Raw genomic sequence first — 24,997 nt, 5'->3', positions numbered from 1 at the left:
CCTGTCTCACCTGGAGTCTGTAGCCTTGTCTGCTCTGGAGACTGAGCGATTGCTTAGGGCCCCGAGCAGCTGATGGGGGCTCCCTACTGGCTTTTTCAGTATGTGCTGTGTGGGGGCCCCTCAAAATGTTCCTGCTTAGCCCAATGGGCTAGCACTGCCTCTGGCTCTGGAATGCTGCTTCCTGCCCAAGCGCACAGACCCTGGGAGCACTGTGGTTTAGGGAGACAGCACCCTCACGAAACTCTGCCAACTGGGTCCCAGCGGCGCCACTGGGACGGGGTCACCAGTAACAAAGCTATCCCTGGCAGTTGTCTTCTCCCAGAAAAATGTTAACGCTGGTTTGCTATGTCTATCCTCTCTTGCCTGCTCTCTGCTTCCTTTCTCTCTCGTGTTTCTGTGTATGGCTGTTCACTGACTCGTGCAAGATGGGGAGGAGAATGCCTTGCTATTTGAAGCCCTTTCCTGAGTCACTCAGGTCCCGATCCAGCAAAACATTTAAGCACATGCAAGCGGTCCCAATGGGACTTAAAGTTAAGCACCGTTGCTGGATCATGCCCTGTGACCGTGATCCAAAGCCCACTGAGTCAATACACTCGTTGACATCACTGCACGGTGGGTGAGGCCTTACAAGTGAAATTCACTCCTGCACACAGGGCCAGCACGAGGACTAGACACCACTTAGGCCTGGTGTGACGCTGTAAGTGGTGCTTGTAGCTGTATTCCGGGCATAGGGGAGAATTGCTTTCTATCCGCGGACTATTTTTGCAGATCGAATGTGGATACAAATTTTGTATCCGCTCAGGGCTCTAGGAATAGCTACTCTCTAGGAAGTAACGAATTCAGCACACTTGGGTGAGAGGGTTTTGTGTGTGGGCGCAAGCCGGGGTCGGGGCAACACCCGAGAAAGAGCCTGCATTAACTTGATAGTGAAGATGAACCCGAAGTGACTTAGGAGCTGAAGTCTCATTTTCAAAAGTGGCTCAGACACCTGGGAGCGTAAGACCTGCTCTGCACGTGAAAATGTAACTGTTGTGTATGTTGGGTACAGGCATGAATTTTTGACCAATATGTAGCTATAACAATGCCAATATAAAGCTGCTATGTACTTATATTCCTGTTCCCATATGGGAATAGCTATCCCTGTATAAAGCACCTTCTACACCAGTATAATTGCGTCCACACCAAGGCAGGTTGTATTGCTCTAACTACCCCGGAACAGTTCAAGCAGAACAACTTTCTAGTGTCGACAAGGCCTATGTCTCATTTAACGTCACTGGGGGCTTAGGCCTTTAAGTTGCTCTGGTACTTTTGCAGATGTTTCCCCTAGTGCCTATCTTTAGGTTCCCATGTCAGAACATTTCTCTTCCAGTCTTACCCAGCTTGGTATTTCCTTCAAACTGCCCTAGGGGTTGGGCCCGGATTCAGATCTGCCTTGTTCTGTGTGTTAGATTTTGGGCCATCCTACCCTGTCTTTTCTCTCTCTCTCTCTCTCTCTCTCTCTCTGTTTCCCATCTTTCCCTTCCCTCCAAGGATCTGTGTCTCTGTCTGGCTCTCTCTGGAACCCAGCCACCTGTTTCTCTTTCTCTCTCTGTCTCTCTTTTGTTTCCTGCCTCTCTGACAAGTTTCTCTTGCTGACTCTCTTGTTCTCTCGACAGACTTTTCTTGCTTCCAGTGGCGGACTGTACTGCCTAAGCGGAGGCTGTAATGGCATTGTAAACATCAGCTGCATGTGCTTGCAGTGGGTCTCCTTATTTTTCTTCCTCTAGTTGTTTCTCTGCTGCACTCGGCTGCTGTGTTTGCGTGGATTGCATGGTGTGAATCCAGGGAGCTGCTCTGCAATGCACAGCGGAGCGGGGGTAGGAGCTAAAGACACCAATGGTCTGGGAGCGAAACACACCCAACCTCCAGGAGATCTTCTTACCTCACATTGAAATGTGATCTCCATCCATCTGTCTATCCATCCACCCCTCCCTATCCCACCCCGACCCATCCATCCATATTACACTTTTCTTCTATCCATCCATCCTTCGTCCATGAAATACAGCAAAACTCAACCAGAGACAGAACCATCTAACTAAGGTTGCATCCGGCTGTTGTACAGACAGGACAGTCGCTCTACCTGCTCATTGTATCATCTAACGCAACATTAGTTTGTAGAAGGTCTCTCCCCCCAGCTGTATGTGCACAGCTACTTACAATGTGATTTGGTGCAATTGCAGGGATACGTTTCTCGAACCTTCCTTTCTCTGCGGAAGGTTAGTTTCCCTCCTGGCCTGACATTGCCTTGGGCTCTGGGTTCCCTCAGTCCCTGTTCGGCTGTGTATGGTACAGAGCCTGTGCTGGTGTCGGTGGTAATTGATCCCCTGGTGATGGACAAAAGTCAGGAGTCCCAGAAGCAATGTTCCCTCTAATTTTTCCCACCCATGTGTGGAATGAAGTTTATGTGCACCAATATGGAGGTGACGTGTGACACATCACCTCCATATTGGTGAACATAACAAAATTCATGTGGTGGGGGTGGGGTTGAGGGGTTCGGAGTGTGGAAGGGGGCAGAGGGTTGGGGTGTGCGGGCTCCAGCTGGGAGTGCGGGCTCTGGGGTGGGGCCGTGGTTGAGGGGCTTAGGGCAGGGGCAGAGGGTTGAGTGTAGGGGGTGAAGGATCGGACTGTGGGTGTAGCCTGATTTGGGGTGTGTTAGTAGTGTTAATTTAATGTATCCACTTAATTTAATTTTATTTAAATAAATTTTTACTTAATCATTTTAATTATTATTATTGTGGATATTAATTAGGATGGGTTTTGGCTCGCCAATTTGTTTGATCAGAAGATAAAGTTCGTCCTGAATCAGGCTTCACAGAGTCTATAAAAGGAACTTCGGGTGTATGACAAGAAGTTTACACTGAGACGACAGATATAGTCATAAAGACCTTTTTATTAACATCAATGACGATAGTAAGCAAATGGTAAAACAGTTAGAATTACAGAGTTACAAATATCACAGTTCTTTAAGATATATATATATATATATATATAAGATTATAAGCTGCAAAGTTGATTTAATACTCACACCCTGTTTTGATAACCCGGTGTTGGGAGATGTGATACCACGCCTATGGCAATTTCCGTTTTCACATCTCTGGCAGAGGAAGCTAATGCAGAGCTGTTTACTCTCTTTTAATTTAACTCTAAGCTGTACTAAAATAAAATATAAGGGAGATCAAATCCCTATTTAACTTACAATTTGAAAAGAAATAGAAATACGGCCTATTAATAGTTAATAGCCGTGGTAGCTGGGTAGCATCGATACGTAGTTGAGGCAATGAAGAGTTGACAGGAGCAGATGGATGGGTAGATTGCCTGCCTAATGGTGAGCTGCTTCTCCTTTTCATAGGGCATTAGTCGGAAATCCTTCCTCTTATGCCCAAATTTCATTCTTCCCCCACGGAAATGTTAGGGTACACTTACCCCATAGGCTAGTATGTATGTGCGTATGGATGACAGGTATGTACGCATTTGTGGTGTATCTGTTAGAATTGTGGGCAAAACCCCCTTTTTATACCCTTTATTGCTGTTGGTTCAGGTAAAGGTCTCTAGACATCTGCGTGGGTGTTTTGTCTAATTTTACTTTTCTGTGCTCCTAAGTCACGTGGGCCCTTTAACACCTCCCCCGCCCCCACAGTGAAGCTCTACATAGCCGCTTTCCTAGCCGCCTCAGACACTGTCCCCGTGCTCCACCCCAACAGCCGAGATCAGTTGAGACAGTCCCTGGCAGCCCCCAGCTTTGAATGTCGGGGGGGCCAGAGTCTGGGGATCATAGAATAGAATCATAGAATATCAGAGTTGGAAGGGACCTCAAGAGGTCATCTAGTCCAACCCCCTGCTCAAAGCAGGACCAATTCCCAGCTAAATCATCCTTAATGGTGGGCAGGGGCCCTGACTGCAGTTTCCCTCCCCTCTTTGGTACAATGGGGCCCAGGACTATTAGGCATTTGCCCAGGTGCTGCTTGTTTTCTTTGGGTTCGGGGCAGTGCCGAGTTCTTTGGAGCTGGCGGTGTGTCACTGAGTCAGATGTTTCGAGCGGCTGCACACACCCAGGGGAGATGGCAGGCGGTGTTTATGAATTGAGACAGAAAGAAAAGGGGAAAGAGAAGGCGAGAGAGAGAAAGGAAGGGAGGAGCAGGCAAGCAAGAAGCACGTTTTCCAGCTGAGATGTGACGTGCGATCAAAGCGCAGTGAAGCGGAATAGCATAGGGAGGCAATTTCCGACAGCCGGCGATGCAGTGGAGAAGGCTCTCGCGCCAGCAGTCATGAAGGAAGCCGGTGGTGGACAGATGGAGGGGAACAGAGAGAAACAAACTCCATCAGTTCGGCTGGAACAAGTGGGGGTGTTTTAAAGCAGAAGGCGGTGCCCAGAGACCTGGAAGAGCTTTTGCTACTGGTGCTGATACTGCTCTGGGTAGACAGCAGCACGCTGGAGCGTGAGGAGAGGCCAGAGATGGAGGCTGGGATGCGATTTGGGGCCGAGATGGAGCTGGGGCAGGGATAGCAACAGGCTGATTTTTCAGACCAGGAGCCCTTTGGAGAGCAGAATTCGGGACACTTCACTAAACCCCTCGGGATAAACCCACTCTCTCCTTTGCAGAGCTCCCCCCATATAAGCCAGCCCCTGGGCTATCAAGAGGGACAGCTGGGGTTTCAGTGTGGCAACCTGGAGCGGCTGGAGATGACCTGCTGTTTTTGCTGGACCGCTGCCTCTGGCACTGGCACCACTGTGGTGTTAAAGCCTGGTGACCAAATGTCACTATCCCCATTGGGCAGCTGGGGAAACTGAAGCACAGAGCGGGTCAGTGATTTGCCCAAGGTCACCCAGCAAGTTTAATTAATTATTTTTAATTAATTTTAGTTTAATTAATTAATGGAGATATCCCATCTCCTAGAACTGGAAGGGACCTTGAAAGGTCATCAAGTCCAGCCCCCTGCCTTCATTAGCAGGGCCAAGTACTGATTTTGCCCCAGATCCCCAAGTGGCCCCCTCAAGGATTGAACTCACAACCCTGGGTTTAGCAGGCCAATGCTCAAACCACTGAGCTATCCTTCCCCCCTTCTTGTCTCATTGCACCGTCTTGTTCGGTAGTGTTCGCTGGGGAGGAGCTGTGGCTGGCACACTGACTCACTGGGCGGCGTGGGGCAGAGGGGGGAGCAGAGACCTGACCTGCCTGTATGTACAGAGGGGGTGTGCCAGGCACACCCCATGGGCATGAGATCAGATGATCATAGTACAAGATCCCACTCCCCACAAGGCAGCTGTGGCCAAATGCTTGATGTGGGGAGCCACGAGTCCTGGGTTCTAATCCCAACTTCCACCAGCAACTTTGCAGGGGAGGGATACCTCAGTGGTTTGAGCATTGGCCTGCTAAACCCAGGGTTGTGAGTTCAATCCTTGAGGGGGCCACTTAGGGATCTGGGGCAAAATAAGTACTTGGTCCTGCTAGTGAAGGCAGGGAGCTGGACTCAATGACCTTTCAAGGTCCCTTCCAGTTCTAGGAGATGGGATATCTCCATTAATTTATTATTTATTTATTATTTATTAAGACAAAGCTTACGTGGGCGGGGTGGAGGCTTTTCCCCACAAGCTGTGATCCTGGCTGATCAGCACTATGGAGTGCCGTACAGCAAACAGGGAAAGATGAAGAATAAGCTCTCAAAACTGGATACTCTCATAAAAAGCCAACCTGCCACACAAACTTCCTCATGGATAGACTTTACAAAAACTAGACAAGCCATTTACAAGACAAACTTTGCCTCTCTACAAAGGAAAAAGGACACTAAACTATCTAAACTGCTACATGCCACAAGCAGCCACAACAGTAGTTCCCTTAACCCACCCAGCAATATTGTTAATCTTTCCAGCTATACTCTTAGCCCAGCAGAAGAGTCTGTCCTATCTCGGGGCCTCTCCTTTTGTCCGTCCAGACCCACGAACATGATACAGTTCTGCGGTGACCTAGAATTCTACTTTCGACGTCTCCGACTCAAAGAATATTTCCAACATACCTCTGAACAGCATACTAACCCACAGAATCCCCCCTACCAGCACTACAATAAAAAGGATTCTGCGTGGACTCCTCCGGACGGTAGAAACAACAGACTGGATTTCTACATAGATGGCTTCCGTCAACGTGCAAAGGCTGAAATTGTGGAAAAGCAACATCACTTGCCCCATAACCTCAGCCATGCTGAACACAACGCCATCTACAGCCTCAGAAACAACCCTGACATCATAATCAAAAAGGCTGACAAAGGAGGTGCTGTCGTCATCATGAATAAATTGGAATATGACCAAGAGGCTGCTAGACAGCTCTCTAACACCACATTCTACAGGCCATTATCCTCTGATCCCACTGAGGATTACCTAAAGAAACTACACCATCTGCTAAAAAAACTCCCTGACAAAGCACAGGAACAAATCTGTACAGACACATGCCTAGAACCCCGACCAGGGGTATTCCATTTGCTACCCAAGATCCATAAACCTGGAAATCCTGGACGCCCCATCATCTCAGGCATTGGCACCCTAACATCAGGCTTGTCTGGTTATGTGGACTCTCTCCTCAGACCCTACGCTACCAGCACTCCCAGCTATCTTCGAGACACCACTGACTTCCTGAGGAAACTACAATCTATCGGTGATCTTCCAGAAAACACCATCCTAGCCACTATGGACGTAGAAGCCCTCTACACCAATATTCCACACAAAGATGGACTACAAGCTATCAGGAACAGTATCCCTGATAATGTCACAGCTAACCTGGTGGCTGAACTTTGTGACTTTGTCCTCACCCACAACTATTTCACATTTGGGGACAATATATACCTTCAAGTCAGCGGCACTGCTATGGGTACCCGCATGGCCCCACAGTATGCCAACATTTTTATGGCTGACTTAGAACAACGCTTCCTTAGCTCTCGTCCCCTAACGCCCCTACTCTACTTGCGCTACATTGATGACATCTTCATCATCTGGACCCATGGAAAAGAAGCCCTTGAGGAATTCCACCATGATTTCAATAATTTCCATCCCACCATCAACCTCAGCCTAGATCAATCCACACAAGCGGTCCATTTCCTGGACACTACTGTGCTAATAAGCGATGATCACATAAATACCACCCTATACCAGAAACCTACTGACCGCTACACTTACCTACATGCCTCCAGCTTCCATCCAGGACACACCACACGATCCATTGTCTACAGCCAAGCTCTAAGATATAACCGCATTTGCTCCAATCCCTCAGATAGAGACAAGCATCTACAAGATCTCTATCAAGCATTCTTAAAACTACAATACCCACCTGCTGAAGTGAAAAAACAGATTGACAGAGCCAGACGAGTACCTAGAAGTCACCTCCTACAAGACAGGCCCAACAAAGAAAATAACAGAACACAGTGGTGTCACCTTCAGCCCCCCAACTAAAACCTCTCCAGCGCATCATCAGAGATCTACAACCTATCCTTTACTCTCACGGATCTTGGGAGACAGACCAGTCCTCGCTTACAGACAACCCCCCAACCTAAAGCAAATACTCACCAGCAACCACACATCACTGAACAAAAACACTGACCCAGGAACCTATCCTTGTAACAAAGCCCGATGCCAACTCTGTCCACATATCTATTCAAGTGACATCATCATAGGACCTAATCACATCAGCCATACCATCAGGAGCTCGTTCACCTGCACATCTACCAATGTGATATATGCCATCATGTGCCAGCAATGCCCCTTTGCCATGTACATTGGCCAAACCGGACAGTCTCTCCGCAAAAGAATTAATGGACACAAATCTGACATCAGGAATCATAATACTCAAAAACCAGTGGGAAAACACTTTAACCTGTCTGGTCATTCTATGACAGACCTGCGGGTGGCTATTTTACAACAGAAAAACTTCAAAAACAGACTCCAACGAGAGACTGCTGAGCTGGAATTGATATGCAAACTAGATACAATCAACTCAGGATTGAATAAGGACTGGGAATGGTTGAGCCATTACAAACATTGAATCTATCTCCCCTTGTAAGTATTCTCACACTTCTTATCAAACTGTCTGTACTGAGCTAGCTTGATTATCACTTCAAAAGTTTTTTTCTCTTACTTAATTGGCCTCTCAGAGTTGGTAAGACAACTCCCATCTGTTCATGCTCTCTGTATGTGTGTATATATATCTCCTCAATATATGTTTCACTCTATATGTATCCGAAGAAGTGGGCTGTAGTCCACGAAAGCTTATGCTCTAATAAATTTGTTAGTCTCTAAGGTACCACAAGTACTCCTGTTCTTTTTGCGGATACAGACTAACACGGCTGCTACTCTGAAACCTGTCACTATGGAGTGTTTGCTCAGCTTGTTCCAAAAGTTATTGGGAGCCTTTGATCCGATGCAGACACCTGGGGCTCCTGGTGGGGAAGGCAGTGTGTGAGCTACAGGAAAGATGGGGTTAGGGCTCTAGCTAAGGAGACGGAAGGTCCAGGTTCAATTCCCTGCCCCAGGCTCCCTGGGGAAGTCACGCTGGGCCTCAGATCCCCGTTAGAACCTAGCCCTGCCTTACCGCCCAGTGGGTGCGAAGACTGGGATCTGTGAATTGCTTAGAGATCTGCTGACGCGAAGAGCTAGGAGGTGTTATTACTGCAGGTCCCATGCCCAGGGATGCACCCGCCAAGCAGCGTTTGGCTACTCGAGCGGGTGTCGTGCTGTCAGTTGTGTGTCTGTGGCCCTTGTCGTGAAGCGGAGAGTTCCCACTCTTGCCAAGAGCTTTTCTCTCCTGATAGCCTCCTTTGCTGCACATCCCCCTCGGGAGGGCTCCGATCCCCACTTCCCTCCAGACAGGGAGGGACTCGCGGGGACCTGGGGCAGCAATATCAACTTTCGAAGGTCTCCCCCACCCTAACCTACCCTTTTCCTTCCTTCCCTTCCTCCCACCCCACCCTGGTCAGCCCCGCTCTATGACCCCAAACCAGACATGCCCAGACAGCTCAAACCCTTTGCACCCTGCCGTAGACTTGCTCTCGGGCCCAGTGTGGTAGCAACCAGAGCCCCAGGTGAAGCAGGAGGGACCGGATTCCATCATGTAACCCTTGCCGGTGGAGCTGAGCATGGAGGAGGGAGGCTCTCTTCTGGATCATCCTCTCTGGCATGTACTGACTTGGTAGCACTCCTCCACCCTCACTACAGCATGCAGCTCCCCTGAGCCGGCCCAGCGAGTGGGCTTACTCTAACACACAACACCCAACTGTAGGAGAGCCCTGAGCCGGGCTGCAGATCCGAGAGATCCCTGGGCTGTAGTGGTGAACAGTGGGGGAAATGCCACCAGTTCCGCACAGCAGTGGCTCCTCCCTGTGGCCGAGCAGCCCCGAAGAGCTCAGCAGGTCTCCTGGGCCTGCTCCCTCCCTCCCCTCCCTGGGACTTTTGTTCCCACTGAGCAGCTAAGGGGCGTGCTTTGCCTGCAGGATTCTGCAGACAGTACCCGCATCTCCATCACCTTCTTCCGACTTTTCCGGGTGATGCGGTTGGTGAAGCTGTTGAGCCGGGGGGAAGGAGTCAGGACCCTGCTCTGGACCTTCATCAAGTCCTTCCAGGTGCGTATGGACCAATTCCCAGTGTGGCTGGGCAACTGGCTTTGAAGATGGGACCTTCAGCCCCAAAGCACAGGCCTCTACTGCTCAAGAGCTCCATTAGTTGGTAGCAGCAGCAGGCTGTTAACCTCGATATGGACTGGTCACTAGCTGGCACGCACTTGACATGTATGTTATCCAAGCATCTAGGAGTTCAGGAGGAGCCAAGAAGGGCTTCCCAGATGCTCATTCATACTGGTGTCAGCATGTCTCAGAGCCTCAGTTGGCCCCATATTCCTCAGACCAGATTAGTAAGATCGCCAGCTCCCTTGGACAGGAACTTCCAGGACTGGAGGGGCGCTGAGGGTGCTCTCCAGCACCTCAGTAGTAGGCACCTGTTTGTGCTGAGATTGTGCATGTCCCTTTCTCCCTGCCCCCCCCCCCGCCCCAGTGCTTGTCCCAGCTGCAGGGGCAGGGAGCTCCCTGTGCAGGCTGTGGAGTGAGTGACAGCAGCAGGAATGCTGGAGAACTGGTGTTTTTAGTGGCAGCTTCCAGCCCCAGACAGCAGCAGACAGCCTCACTCTCCGGCCAGCTGCCCCGCTGGACCCCTGGCTGGCCCCAGAGCTTGGTAGCTCCAGCCCGGAGAACTCCTACTCCTAAAGCAGGCGGGATCCACAGCGGGGATAGGCTGCTCCCTCTCAGCTCCACTCCCACATGAGCCCTGGACCCTTTGTCTCACAGGCCCTGCCCTACGTGGCGTTGCTGATCGTGATGCTGTTCTTCATCTATGCTGTGATCGGGATGCAGGTAAGGAGATGGGGACAGTGCTGGGGCCCCGGCTGGCAGGGCGTGGGAGAGCCAGGATCCAGGGAGCAGGGGTCACCCCTCGGGCACTCCTGCCGCACGACAGATACAACCCCACTGTCTTTCCACCAGGGGGGGTCTCAGAGTGCTCTGCAGTCACTAGTGAATCAAGCCCCGGCAGCCTCCCTGCCAGGGGGAGACCATGTTATTATCCCCATTCCGCTGATGGGGAAACTGAGGCACAGAGCTGTCAAACTCCCCCGGCTTCACACAGCAAGTCAGTCGCAAAGCTGGGAACACACCTTGGGCCTCTGACTCCCAGCGCTGTGCCCAGGCCACAAGGTCATCCTGCCAGGCCAGCCCTTTCCCTGTGGTGCCAGGCTATTGGCTGGAAAGAAGCCAGCGGGAGCAGTGGTGAGGCCAGGAGCGGGAGCACGTGGGGTGGAGGGTAGCGACGAATGCCTATGGCAGGGCGTTCCTCTGCAGGGCAGCTGGGACCTGAGCATGTCATTCACACATGTTTGGGAAAATCGCCCTGGTGGATGGAACCCAAATCAACCGGAACAACAACTTCCAGACCTTCCCACAAGCCATCCTGCTGCTCTTCAGGTCTGTGTAGGCCCCACCCCTTCCTCATCCCACCGCATCCCTTCCCATTCCATCCCCTGGGGGTGCCCGGTACAGCCAGCTTGGGGGCATTTGTAATGCAGAGCCACTGCTGGGGGAAGCCAGCCTGACTTCCCCGAGAAGCGAAGACCCCAGGGCTAGTCCCTCACTCCCACGGGTCATTAAAGGGCCCCTCATGTGTGCCATGAGGTTGCACTGGATCACAATGCACCAGTCCATGGCGGTGCAACACAAGGGCCTGGGTCCCCCTACACGGAAGCAACAATGAGGTGTAACCATCCTGGCACTGTCATCCTGGCCATCCCCAGGAGCTGGACCTAGCACCTCCAGAGCTGAACATGGAGCTTGTGCTGCGGGGCTACGATCCAGAGCCTCAAAGATATTTCGGCATCACAAGCCAATTAACTCCCCACCCCCAGCCAGAGTTTGCAATTCTACCAAATCTACTGGAGCAGATGGGTAAAGCACAGCTTTCTCTTGATTCCTTCAGGGGAAGAATCAAACATCTGGATGTGGTGACCCTGCTGAGACGCATCCAGCGTCCCCTGGGCTTTGGGAAGTTCTGTCCGCACCGCGTGGCTTGCAAGGTAACTACCCCTTTGCAAAGGGAAAGGTTCCATGATTGACATGCTGAACGGCTCTATCCCAGTCCCGGCCCCCTCCCTCCAGCACACCCTGCAGCCTCTGGGTTCCCCAGCTCCCACCGAAAGGGGCTGGGGAGAAATCCAGGGTTGGTTTTGTGTATCCTCGTGATCTGATATCAAGTGTTTAATGGAGAAGGAAGCTTTTGGGGGGAGCGAGACAATTTAAACGGGTGGACACACTTCAGGTTTCCTGAATTATAATCCTCCATGGTACAGTCAGTCCAATACAAGGCAGAGGTCCCCACCTCTGAGAAGACCCTGAAGCTCTTGGTCAGACACAAATCTCAGCTAGAGATGGGTCCAAGCTGCATGGCTCAGCTCTAGTGTCCCCATGTTCAGGTTTGGGGTTGGGGACCAGGCCCTTCTTCAGCTTCGGTGGGTCCCATTGTAGCTGCATGAAAGCTCTTATGGTGGGAGTCCAAACTCCTCAGCGGGGAACGTGTCCCATTGTCCGCAGGGGGCAGCTCTCCAAAAGCCGGGGGCTGCAGAGGGAGCAGGGAGAGTGGGCGGCACTTCTCATTCTCCACAGAGCATGGGAGACATTTCTGACTCGTGCCATCAAAGCGTTAACAAAACCACCCAGTTCCTGGGTCGGAGTTCAAGGCAGTTTTGCCATTTTAAACCAGCTGTGGATTTTGGAGCACTGGATGAAATGGCATGTTATCAAAAGGCCATGCAGTCTTATCCCAGAATCCTTTGGGTTGGACGGGCTCTCTAGTGGATCCTCTAGTGCACCCCGCTGCCTTTGTGGTTGAATGGATTTCACTGATCCCATCCCTGATAGAAGGATGTCTTGGTCCTGCTTTGAGCAGGGGGTGGGACTAGATGGCCTCCTGAGGTCCCTTCCAACCCTGATATTCTATGATTCTATATCTTCCCAATTCCCTCACCTTCGACATCTCCCCTGGTGAGGCCACACCTGCCATATGCAGCCTGCCGAATAAACCAACCTGTCTGAGAGTTATAACCTTTAACCTGACTGTTCCCATGCAGCCTATGCCTCCGTGGTCTGTCTTTGCTGACTGGTGAGCTGTTAGGGTGACCAGACAGCAAACGTGAAAAATCGGGACGGGGGTGGGGGGTAATAGGAGCCTATATAAGAAAAAGACTCAAAAATCAGGACTGTCCCTATAAAATCGGGACATCTGGTCACCCTATGAGCTGTGCTCTGGAGAGCGTCCTTTGCACAAGTGCCGTGCAATAGAGATGGATCTCCGTTGTCATGAATATAAAGGGTACTCTTTCTAAGGGGGCTGCTGGACACAGATGGACCAGGAGGGTCTCTCTGGTTCCCTAGCTCTCAGACTGTGCTGCCATTGTCACGGCGCAACATCTTCCTTAGGCCTGGCCTGAGTGGTCCTGCCGGGGTCTGCTGCCTGCTGTGTGCGTGGGAAATGTGCTCCGGGCTGGGGGTGAACGCAGTTGTCGTTTGTTGTGCAGCGCCTGGTGTGCATGAACATGCCTCTGAACAGCGATGGCACCGTCACCTTCAACGCCACTCTCTTCGCTCTGGTGCGGACTGCCCTCAAGATCAAGACGAAAGGTGAGGGACACGCTCTGTCTGCTTTGGTGCCCTGCCCTGCCAGCATAGCGCTGGCTGGTACATCTATAGAGACTGCCTCCAGAATGCTTCCCTAGACCCACCCATGCAGGGGTCCCTCCCCAGCCATCAGCGTGAGATGTGAGTAATATCGGCTACCCTGGTGCATTTCATCTGAGACCGAGGGCCAGATCCTTTGCTGCTGCAAATCAGCATGACTTGACTTCAAAGGAGAGTCGCCTGTTTACACCTGCTGGGAACTTGGCCCCTTGTAATTTAGCCTCACAACACCCATGTGAGGTAGGTGAGGGTTGTGTAGGGATCCTTTCACCCATCCACAGAATGCTGCTTTCTTCTCTGAGGAGTGTCCCTGGCGGTGCTCCACCCCAAGCACCTTTGATTGGAGATGTTCACTAGCAGTGCCTGTTCGTCCCATGCATGCACTCCAGACATCCCCGGGCTCTGTACTGAGGGTATATAGAGCTGCCCAGGCAAATTGCCCTCGATTCCTTCTCAACTCCCCGCTGGCCTGAGACAGAGCATCAAGCTTGCCCTCTTCCGCTTTGCTCTAGCTTAGCCTCGAGTTCCTAGTTCAAGGTTTAGTTTAGTTTACTTGCCTCTCTCCTTTATTTTATAATTGTCCCTCTTCGGTTAATTTGAGGAGGTTCTGCTTAATAGCCCCCTTTTTTCCTCCTCCCCCTTCCTGAGGGGTTTGCCTTGGGATTGTCATCAACCTGGTGTGCCAGGATTCCTGGGATGCAAGCGCTGCCTTTCCTGCTGGGAATCGACCCTGGTCAGCGACGGACATTCCCAGTGTATCCGCTGTCTGGGACACACCTTCAATTCCAGCCAACTCCAAGATCTGCTCAGCTTTTCAAAGCAGATCTAAAAACTCCTGGAGATTCAGCTTAGGATCCTCATGATGGAGCTCGTCGTCCAACCAGCTCAGGGTCCAGGCCCAAGAGACCCCCTGTACAGCCTCAGCCAAGTGAGCACAGTGCCCCTCAATCGCCGTACCCCCCTCGCCTAGGACTTTGCGGGTAGGAAGACAGAGCGCACTGCTAAAATTCCTAAGCAGAGTTCTGGCTCTCCTCCTGGATGGCCCACTTCAAACGACCCTCAGTCACCGTCAAGATCGACCGTTTCAGAGACCTCCTGTCCCAGGTGTCAGGAATGAGGGCCTGCAGCTGAGCCTGGGACTAGCTAGTCTCCAGGCATAGCAAGCCCAGATGGGCTGCAGTAGAACCACCTGACTGGCTGAAGGGAACCAGCCAGTGTGCTTGTAAGCCCAGCAGCAGCAGCAGGTCACTGGCTACTCAATGCTTCACCCACAGCTGCAGTCACCCCAGGCCTATCTTGCTCCAGCCTTGTTCTGCCCACTCCCAGCCCTGCCCCAGCCTGATTCCTGTTTAAACCCAGTTTACTCTGGCTCTGGACTCTGACTCCTTCTTCCTGACTCTGGTTCTGCCCCTTGGGTCCGGACTAAAGCTCTGATCCTTGGTTCTGGTTCCCAGTCCCTCCTTGCTCTGGCTCCAACTAGTAGGCTGGGCTGCCCCGGTCCTGACACCGGGAAGGGCACCGCTGAGGCTCCATCCTGCTACAGAAATGACCCTAAACGCTCTGCCTCTAAAAAGTCTGTAGCATAAACAGACTTTTCAATACCACCTCCAGTGCCTAAACATGTGACCCTGACAGCAACATCGGTTCCTCCGAGCTCAGCATCTTCAGTATCAGCGCTATTGACTAGACAGATGCCACCAGAACAATCCGCACCCTTGGTACTGACACTGGTCGCGTCAGAGCCCCATCCAGTCCAGGTTCACCCAGTACCACAGAAGTTTAGATTCTCCAAAGGCTTGCTGGAGTCTGATGAGCCAGAATGGGTACCATATGGCTATCTGTAGTGAAATCTGCAGGGCCTCTGAGACCTTACTTTCCTCCGGTACCCCCAGGTTCTCCTGTACCACCTGTCCCAGGTGGAGAACCATCCTCGCCTCCAATGTCTGCTCCTCCTCTGGACTGTGCTGAGGACTCCACTTCAGATTCTCAGCTATCTGTGCGGGGATCCCCTAGGTACCACCATAGTAGCATCTCTCCTGATACCTTTGTGACGGGCTGGACCCCCTGGGATGTCACCTGCTGTGCTGGGATTTCACTGAGTCAGACCATTCTGCCAGCCCGGGCCCCCCTTTATCTGGTTTTGCTGGGCTCGGCTCCCCCGTCTTTTCCAGCCCAGCACGCAGGCAGGGCCACGCCCACCTGCACAGAGAGACAGAGATTCACTCTGGGAAGGCTCAGCTTGAGGAGCTTGCCACAGCACCCAGATGTCCACCCTCCCTTGGAGTACAGACCCGAAATTATATGAGATTCGCCTCTTCTCTCAGTGTGGAGGAAGGTGTGCACATCTCCCCCTCACCCCCCGTTAGAAATCACATTGACTGGGTTCTATTGTAAACCAGAAATAAATGTATTAACTAGAACAGGTGTATTTTAAATAGTTAAGGAGGTAGCAGACAGAACAAAGCATATCTGCCCCAAGTGTTTTCTCCAAAGTCCTGGCAATAGTAGCTGTGCACAGGTGGGGAATAATCATCTTTCCTACCACGACAACTGGCTGTTCAAGGACCATTGTATGTCAAAGTCTTCTCTGCAATACAGAAGCCATCTGTAATGTCCACTTTGACTCCAGTTCAACAGATAAACTTCACAGGAGCATCTCTGAATGCCCTAACATCCAGACCTGACCTTCCTTCCGACAGATTTCTGATACTGATGAGTCTTATTGCCAAGATCAAATAACCCCCTGACAACAGCAAGAAATTGCCTCCAACTGCTGGCTCATATGGCAGCTTGTACTTCCATAACACAACATGCCAGGTTACATCTTGCTGCTTCCAGGGTTGGCTCAGAATAGTCTATCACCCGAACAAACAAACAGTCTAGACAATCTGGTGTCTGGCCCTCATCATGTGCTACACTCGCTCAAGTGAAGGACCTGTCCAAAGTCCGTGCAGGAGTTCCTATCGCCCAGCCTCCTCCTACCATCGCCATAACTTTGGATGCCTCACTTGTGGGATGGGGAGTGCAGCTAATGGGACACACTGTCCAAGGCAAATGGTTGTCTCAAGAGTCTCTCCTGCACATCAACCTCCTAGAATTAGGAGCAGTCAGGAATGCCTGTATCCACTTGCCTCCCTTAAGCAAGGGCCAATCCATGAAGGTCATGACAGACAATGTAATCTGCATGTTCCACGTAAATCTCAGGGAGGGGTGAGATCCCCTTCTCTTTGTGCTGAAGCAATAAAGCTGTGGAATTGGTGTCAAGCCAGTCACGTCCTCACAGCCGCTTACCTTCCGGGCATGCAGAGCACCATGGCCAATGATCTGAGCAGACATTTCTCCCACGATTATGAGTGAGAACTGGACCTTCAGATCCTCAAACAGAGATTCCTGACCTGGGGTTTACAGAAGCAGACATCTTTGCAATTACCGCCAACAGAAAGTGCAAGAAATTCTGCTTGAGAGGAGGATTGGGCCATCAGTCGTTGGGAGACACCTTTCTCATTCCTTGGGCCTACTCTATACATCTCTGACACCATTGATTCAGAGGGTGTTGAACAAGATCAAACGAGACAAAGCCAGAGTCAGTCTAGTTGCACCAGCTGAGTTGAGGCAGGTCTAGTACCCTTCCGTGACTCACTTCACTTCCTGTTCAGCATTGCAGCTTCCAGCCATGTCCTATGTGCTGTCCCAGAACTCCAGTCGGACTCTCCATCCCAACCTGGCCATCTGCTGACTCTGAGCTTGGTTCCTCAGTGGTTTTTGGGGATAGAGGTTTCCCATTCGACAGAGATCCAACAGGTCCTGTTAGAAACATCAGAAAGATCTCTACTAGAAATACCTTCAAAAATGGACCTTGTTCCTTCTTCCCTCTCCCCTGTTTTTGGTTATCTATTGGATTTAAAGTATTCAGCTCTTTCTGTGAGTTCCGTCAGAGTTCATTCATCAGCTACGACAGCCTTCCGTTCCCCTGTGCAGGGATTCATTCAGGCTTTGCTCATCCCACGACAGCAAAATTCATCAAGGAATTGGTTAACCTTTTCCCGCAGAGCCTGCTCCCGTATGGGATTTGAACTGTCTCATGAAATCTCCCTTTGAGCTGCTCACTAAGTGCTCTCTGGTGCACTTACCTACGAAAGTGGCATTCTTAGAGGCATCATTGGGGAATTAGGAGCATTGGGGAATTAGCACTGAGGAATTAGGAGCATTGATGGCTGATTTCCTGCCCCCCTTCCCTGTTTTCTTCAAGGATAAGGTTTTGTTAGGCCCACATCCCAAGTTCATACCTAAAATATCCTCTGATTCGCTCATTAACCAAGTTATCCGCCTTCCTGTGTTTCCCCCAGACCCACGCCAGACTAGAGAGGAAGCTGCCCTCCATATCTTGGATGTTAGAGGGGCGTTAGCGTCTATGTGGACAGAACCAAGCCATTCAGACAGTCTCCCAGACTGTTCATCTCAGTTGCGGACAGATCCAAAGGCTCCACAGTCTCCCCCCAGAGACTCTCAAAGTGGGTTTCCAGTTCCATTCATGCTCGTTCCCAGGCTGCTAACGGTCGGCCCCCTCGAGAAGAATAGCCCATTCTCCAGCCTGCCTCCAGGGCACTCTTCAAAATGCAGCCATTGCTGAAATTTGCAGAGTGACGACCGAGGCCTCGGTGCACACTTTTCCCGAACGCTGCGCCCTGGTACACGCCTCTAGGTCAGAGGCAGCTCCACAGTTCCCTCCTCCTTCAGGGGCTACTGCAGTGGAGCACCCATTGGGACACTCCTTGTAAAAGAAGGAGCGGTTACTCACCTTGTGCAGTAGCTGGAGGTCTTCAAGATGTGTGTTGTTATGGGTGCTCCACTACCCACTCTCCTTCCCCTCTGCTTTGGAGTTCTGTCTCACGGGACTTCAGGGTCGAGAAGGAACTGAGGGCAGTTCACTTGCGCAGCCCTGTTTATCCCCGGCACAGGGTAGGAGGCTGCTGGGAGGGCATGCATGGGCCGAATGGGAACAGCTACCAAAAATCTCCAGTCAGAGGCGCATGGGGCACATGCGCACCTGAAGTGGAACACCTATAGGGACACACCTCTCGAAGACCTCCAGTTACTGCACAAGGTGAGTAACCTCTCCTTCTCTGGGTGGGATACAGAAGCCATCGGAGCGCAGGTAGCGACACCACCCAGCAGGTAAAGACAGGAAGATGAACCGCAATTCCATCTATTTCAAATGGCAGAGGAAAATTTGGGAGGTGGGATTGAGATGGAAGTAGGGTTGCCAACTGTCTAATCTCACAAATCCCAACACCCTTGCCCTGCCTCTTCCTGAGGCCCCGCCCCTTCTTTGAGGTGCCCCCCTCTCACTCCATCCCCCCTTCCTCCGTTGCTCGCTCTCTTCCACCCTTACTCACTTTCACTGGGCTGGGGCAGAGGGTTTGGGTGTGGGAGGTGGTGCAGGCTTTGGGCTGGGGCTGAGGGGTTCAGAGTGTGGAAGGGGGCTGTGGGCTGAGCCTGGGGCAGGAGGTTGGGGTGCAGAAGGGGGTGCGGGCTCTGGAAGGGAGTTTTGGTTTGGGAGGGGGCCCAGGGCTGGGGCAGGGGGTTGGGATGCAGGCTCCAGCCGGGCGGCACTTACCTTGGGCCACTCCCAGAAGTACCCAGCATGTCTGGCTCCTAGACTGCTCCGTGTGCTGCCCCTGCCTTCAGGCACCTCCCCCGCAGCTCCCATTGGCTGCAATTCCCAGCTGCAATTCCCAGCCAATGGGAGCTGCAGAGTCGGCACTCAGGGTGGGGGGAAGCGTGTAGAGACCCTCCCTGGCTGCCTCTCTGCCTAGGAGCTAGAGGGACTTGCCAGCTGCCTTTGGGAACGGCGCAGAGCCATGGCAGGTAGGGAGCCTGCCTTAGCCCCGCTGCGCTGCCAGACTTTTAGTAGCCTAAAATCTCCTGGATTGGCGTCAGTAGCCTCCCGGCCAATCCGGGAGGGTTGGCAACCCTAGATGGAAGCTGGGAAGGCCGTCAGGGTCAGCACTTGTAAAAAGGTGCCCTTGCATTTTTAATGGCCATAAATGGCCAAGACAACAGTTTCGTATCTCAAAAACCAATAGCCTCGTCCACATGGTGACCCCTAACAGCCCTCTCTTAGGACACTGACTACTTCCCATGTTACCAAAGCTGTTTCCTGTAGCATCCAGGTGTGCCAGCAAAGTCTCCCATCCACAGCAAGGCCAGACTGTTCCCTGTTTAGCATGTTAAAGCCCAAGCTCACAGCCCAAGATAGCCATCACAGCATGCTGAGTGAGCCCCCTCCCTAGGCTCACCTCACCCATTTTTCTAGGCTTGTCCCAGTTTCAACAAGGCCAGGGCATGTCATCCCATCCTGCCGCCTCTCACTCTTCAGGCACTATGCCAGGACAGAGCCACAAAGTCAGGATGACAAGAGACAGTGTTTTTTTTTCCCGAATGAACCTAACGCAAGTGGTGGGAACACAGACACAGCTGCGAGGGGAACCCCGAGTGCTCTAGAAAACATGGATGGGCCTTCACGCGAGTGACCGCTGACAGGATGGATTTCACCCACTGCATCTTGGCTTTCCCTTTAGCCATTGGCTGTGTGCGGTGTTCCCTCGGAGCGGAATGAACGGATCGGTGGTTTGTTTCCCCACAGGTAACTTTGAGCAGGCCAATGAAGAGCTGAGGGCCATTATCAAGAAGATCTGGAAGAGAACTAGCATGAAACTCCTGGACCAGGTCATTCCACCAATTGGAGGTGCGTTTTTGCCATGCTCCCTGGCTTATTTCTCCCCAGCACCCTCTGCCTGCCCCCTCCGCTGCCCCACACCGCTCGGACGGGGGCTGGGTATAGCCACTGGGCAGTGTTAATGGCCTCACTTGGCTTTCTCCCCTTCAGAGGATGAGGTGACTGTGGGCAAGTTCTACGCGACCTTCCTCATCCAGGAGCACTTTAGGAAATTCATGAAGCGCCAGGAGGAGTATTATGGGTATCGGCCTAAAAAGAACGCCATTGCTATCCAGGTCAGTGCAAACAGGTCTGGGGATCCCAGCTGCTCCTCTTGCCTGGATAAAGCAGCCAGCTTGTCCCTCCTGCACAAGGGCAGGGCAGGGCTCAGGGGGCAGAATTGCCTAGTGGATAGAGACCCAGGCTCGGCCACCAGCACCGCTGGGCAAGTCATTTCCCCTCTCTGTGCCTCAGTTCCCCCAGCTGTAAAATTGGGATAGGGACACTGACCTCTGTGGTAAAGCACATTGGGATCTCCTCGTGAAAAGTGCTTCACAAGAGCTAGGTGGTGGTGGTGTTATATGCTGGGCAAGGTGGGAAGCAGGCCTAAGTATTTGAAGGTGTCGGTACGAGGCTGGCAGAGGAATTCTCGAGGACGGCCGGAGAGGAAGCACTGGGATGGAGCTGAACAAAGGGAAATGGAGACAGGGGAACAGTCTGTGGGTGGAAGCTCCATCCCTTAGAACACTGAAAATGGGGCTGCACAAAGGGTACGTTGCATGGGAGAGCCCGTGGATGACCCCAGACAGGTCTCAGTGTGTAAGTGAGGGGACCTCATGTTAAGAGGAACAGTCGTGAAATGGAGGAGGCTGGCCCATCCTAAGGGAGCGCTTGGAGGCTGCCTCCTCGGGGCCTGGCAGTTGGTCTCTGCTGCACACAGCTTGGACTGGGGCCTTGACTGAGCTCTGGGCTTTCAAGGGCTTCCCATGATGGAATCTCAGAGCTGGTGCCCCCACACCACCCTTCCTGCAGCCCTGCTCCTTCCACGAGAGCCCAGACTCAGTCTCTACTGAGGTAGCGTGCTCTAGAGGAGTAAGCACGGTGGTGAGCAGCAGGACTCCTGGGTTCTTTCCCCGCTCTGCCACTGACTCGTGTAGCCATGGGCAAGTCACCTCCCTCCTATCTGCCTCGGTTTCTCCACCCATGAAATGGGGACAAAGAGGCAGGAACAAGGGGAAGGTCTGAGGCTCGTGTCGCTCCCTGCCCCCCCTTCTGGCTGATGGAACGAACAGCCCCACGCAAGAGTTTCAAACTGGAGTCCAGTCTCCCTGCGTCAGAGGTCCTGGGGGGCATGTCCCAAGCACAGAGGACTCCTCCCCTGGGGAGATGGGGGCATTTCTCTTGTCCAACCTGGAATGCAGCCATGTCTCAGGGTTCCCATGGCCTCCCTGCGGGGTGTAGGATCATCTGTCCCTGGGTATCAAATCCAATTCCAACATGTGCAAGGTGAGATGTGCCAGCCCCCATGGCCCTGCGAGAGGGGCAGAGATGCCGCTGCCCTAGAGAGATCCCCCCTACCCCACGGCTCAGACCGTTTACCCTCCTCCAGCCCCATTGTGTGAAGTCCCCCTTTCCTCCACACCCAGTGCACAGAGCTAGCGCCGTGGGAGAGGCTGCTGAACCAGCAGGCACCAGAGCGCCCCCTTTGGGAAGTAGGCAGGGCAGCCTGGGCTTGGTGAAGGCAGTTGCGGGGCCAGGGCTGAGGGTTCGGGGAAGGAAGCTGGAGCTGCCAGGCCACCGGGCTTTGCTGAGCCTCCCTCTCCCCTTGCCCGGTGAGGAAAAGCTCCCCCTGCCACCAGCAGCCCCATGAGCGACCTCCCCATCTCTGTCCATCCCACCAGGCCGGTCTGACAAGCATTGAAGAGGAAGCTGCGCCCGAGATACACCGAGCGATCTCTGGGGACCTGACTGCCGAGGAGGAGCTGGAGAGGGCCATGATGGAGGCAGCGATTGAGGAAGGGATATACAGGGTGAGCACAGTGGGAAGTACCACCCTCTAACCCCACACATACCAGCCCCACCGTCTGTGTCCCATGCGGAGCCTAGCACACTGAGAGTTGATTGCTGCAGACAGGATAGGGGCCAGCCAGCAGGTGCCAGGGGTGGGTGATGATGCCCGAGATCATAGTCATATTGTCATGGCCGCTTGGTGCCAAACGCTTGGGCAGGACCCAGCTCTGTGTGAGCACGTGAGTTGGCTGGGGGGCACAAAGCCACTAGCACGGGAGATGCCACTGTCTGTGGAGATGGACCTGATCACAGAGGAGAGTGTCAGTCACAGGAAACCTCGTCACCGACTGGCTAAGTGGGTCCTGGGTCACCATCTCCTCTGTTCCCAGGCGTTAGGGTGGGCAAAGTTTTTGGCCCGAGGGCCACATCTGGGTATAGAATTGTATGGCAGGCCCTGAATGCTCACGAAATTGGGGTTGGGGTGCGGGACGAGGTGAGGGCTCTGGCTGGGGGTGCAGGCTCTGGAAGGGGCCAGAAATGAGGAGTTCAGGGTGTGGGAGGGGGTCTGGGCTGCGTTGGGGGGGTGCAGGGGGCGTTGAGAGCTCCGGCTGGGGGTGTGGGCTCTGGGGTGGGGCTGGGAATGAGGGGTTTGGGGTGTAGGAGGGTGCTCTGGGCTGGGACCGAGGGGTTCGGAGCGTGGAAGGGGTATCAGGGCTGGGGCAGGGGGTTGGGGCATGGAGGGGGGGCTTAGGGGTGCAGGCTCCAGGTGGCACTTACCTCAAGCGTCTCCCAGAAGCAGCGGCATGTCCCCACTCTGGCTCCTATGTCGAGGCACGACCAGCCCCATCCGCAGGCGCTGCCCCTGCAGCTCCCATTGGCCGTGGTTCCCGACCAATGGGAGCTGCGGGGGCAGTGCTTGGGGCAGAAGCAGTGTGCAGAGCGGAGTCCCCTGGCTGCCCCTATGCATAGGAGCGGGGACATGCTGCTGCTTCCAGGAGCCGCGTGGAGCGGCCCCTGACCCTGCTCCCTGGCTGGAGTGGGGCAAGCCCCAGATCCCACTCCCCAGCGGGAACTTGAGGGCCGGATTAAAGCGGCTGGTGGGCCAGATCCGGCCTGCAGGCCATAGTTTGCCCACCCCTGTGTTAGGTGGAGCTGTGGGCTGGTGACCTGAGCTCAGGGATCTCTGGGTTCTAATCCCAGCACTGGTGTTATCTCCCTGGCTGTCCCTTCCCCTCCCCTGTACAATGGGGATAATGGTACTGACCCCCCCGGACTGCAGAGCGGGATATTAACCAGTTAACGTGATGGAAGAGTGCTCGTTCCGGGGATGGACTGGCTAGTGTGTATTGGCACCTCTGTCAGGTGCACAACTATGTGTCACAGACCCAACACTGCTGACAGATTCCCTCTGCACTCGCTATGCTGGGAGCTTCCAATTGGCTGTGGTGTAATGATAACCATGGCAACCCAGGTTGCCAGCAGTCTGTGACAGTGTCCTGCCCAGTCTCACTCCTCAGGGAATCCCTCGCGTTCAGAGCTGCCTGTGAGTATGGGAGGGTTTATCTGGTAGGAGAGGCAGTACTGCCTAGTGGATGGGCTGGGAGTGGGCTGCAACTCAGGAGACCTGGGTTCTATTCCCAGCTCTGCCATGGACCTACTGGGTAACCTAAGGCAAGTCACTTCCCTGCTCTGTGCCTCAGTTTCCCCCACTGTGAAGTGAGGAGCTGACCCCCCTATTTATAAAGTGCTTTGAGAACAGCTCTGTAAGAACTGGGACTGTTATTACTGCTCCCCTGCTGTGCATGATCTTAAATTCAGCCACCATGACTGGCCTTTGCTGGCTCACCATGGGTCCAAACCCATCCGGACCGTCGGGCAGCATGTGCCACAGGCAGGGAAGCCTCGAGAAGCGCCACTGTCAAGGCCCGCTCTGACTTCTTCCCTCTTGGTTCCAGAGGATGGGTGGCTTGTTCGGTCATGTTGACTCCTTCATGGAGCGGAACAGGCCCCTGCAGCCCCACGTGACCAACCAGAAACCTCTGCAGTTCACCGAAGTGGGGAGTGAAGACTTGGACTCCCCTGTCTTCCTCGATGACTTCCCCCCAGACAGGAACACCAACACCAACAACAGCAACACAGCCACACGGTAATGCTTGGCGGTCGGAGACAGCCCCCCAGGGCACATGGCAGCGGGGGCCACAAGGCAATGTCCTGTCTGTATAAACGGCGCAGTCTCCATAAGAGAGGAACCCGACTGCGTGGCTGCTGTGACTTGGGGAGCAGAGGGAAGCTCGGCGCTCGGGGACTGTGAGCCCGGGTGCAGCCCTGGGTGCTTGTGCATGCGTGCACATGTGAGTGTGCACCTGTGCATATGTTTACTCTTGTGTGGGTCAGGCCAGACACTGGCCACCTTACTCCCCTTTAACCATGGGAGGGTGCAGTTTCTGCCTTCAGGTCTCAGGCAAAAACAGATGCTTGCATTGCCCCTTCACCAGTGGTTCTCAACCTATTTATCATTGTGGCCCACAAAGTGTTACCTGGGTCACAGGCTAAGAACCCCATCTAACCCCCTCACAAACCCCTATGCTCAGTGCCCTCCACCCACAGACCCCTCCACAGAGTGGGGGCAGAAGTGGAGAATTGGATGTGGGGCTGCGGGGCAGCCAGGACCCCACTGTACAGGGCCCAGCAGCAGCCGTCTGCCTGGACCCTGCCACGCGGTAGCTAGTTGCCTGGTCCCAGGGCCCGCCTTGCGGCCTCTATCACACAGCTGAGCGGGCCGCAGCTGTGTACTAATTGGGCCGCATGCGGCCCGCAGGCGTAGGGTGACCAGACAGCAAGTGTGAAAAATCGGGACCGGGGGTGGGGGGTAATAGGAGCCTATATAAGAAAGAGACCCAAAAATCGGGACTGTCCCTATAAAATCGGGACATCTGGTCACCCTACGCGGGCCACGGGTTGAGAACCGCTGTTCTACACTGT

The 24,997-nt window shown here is 53.3% G+C and overlaps 1 pseudogene; it reads left to right on the top strand.

Moving 5' to 3' along the window:
• LOC101934976 (voltage-dependent L-type calcium channel subunit alpha-1S-like) overlaps positions 1-24,997 on the top strand; it is a 72,482-nt pseudogene that overhangs the window by 35,285 nt on the left and 12,200 nt on the right.

The sequence above is a fragment of the Chrysemys picta genome, chromosome 4 (genome assembly GCF_011386835.1).
Source record: "Chrysemys picta bellii isolate R12L10 chromosome 4, ASM1138683v2, whole genome shotgun sequence".
NCBI classification, from domain to species: Eukaryota; Metazoa; Chordata; order Testudines; family Emydidae; genus Chrysemys; species Chrysemys picta.
The sequence above is the reverse complement of the archived record's forward strand: the minus strand, read 5'-3'. Positions and strand labels throughout refer to the sequence as shown.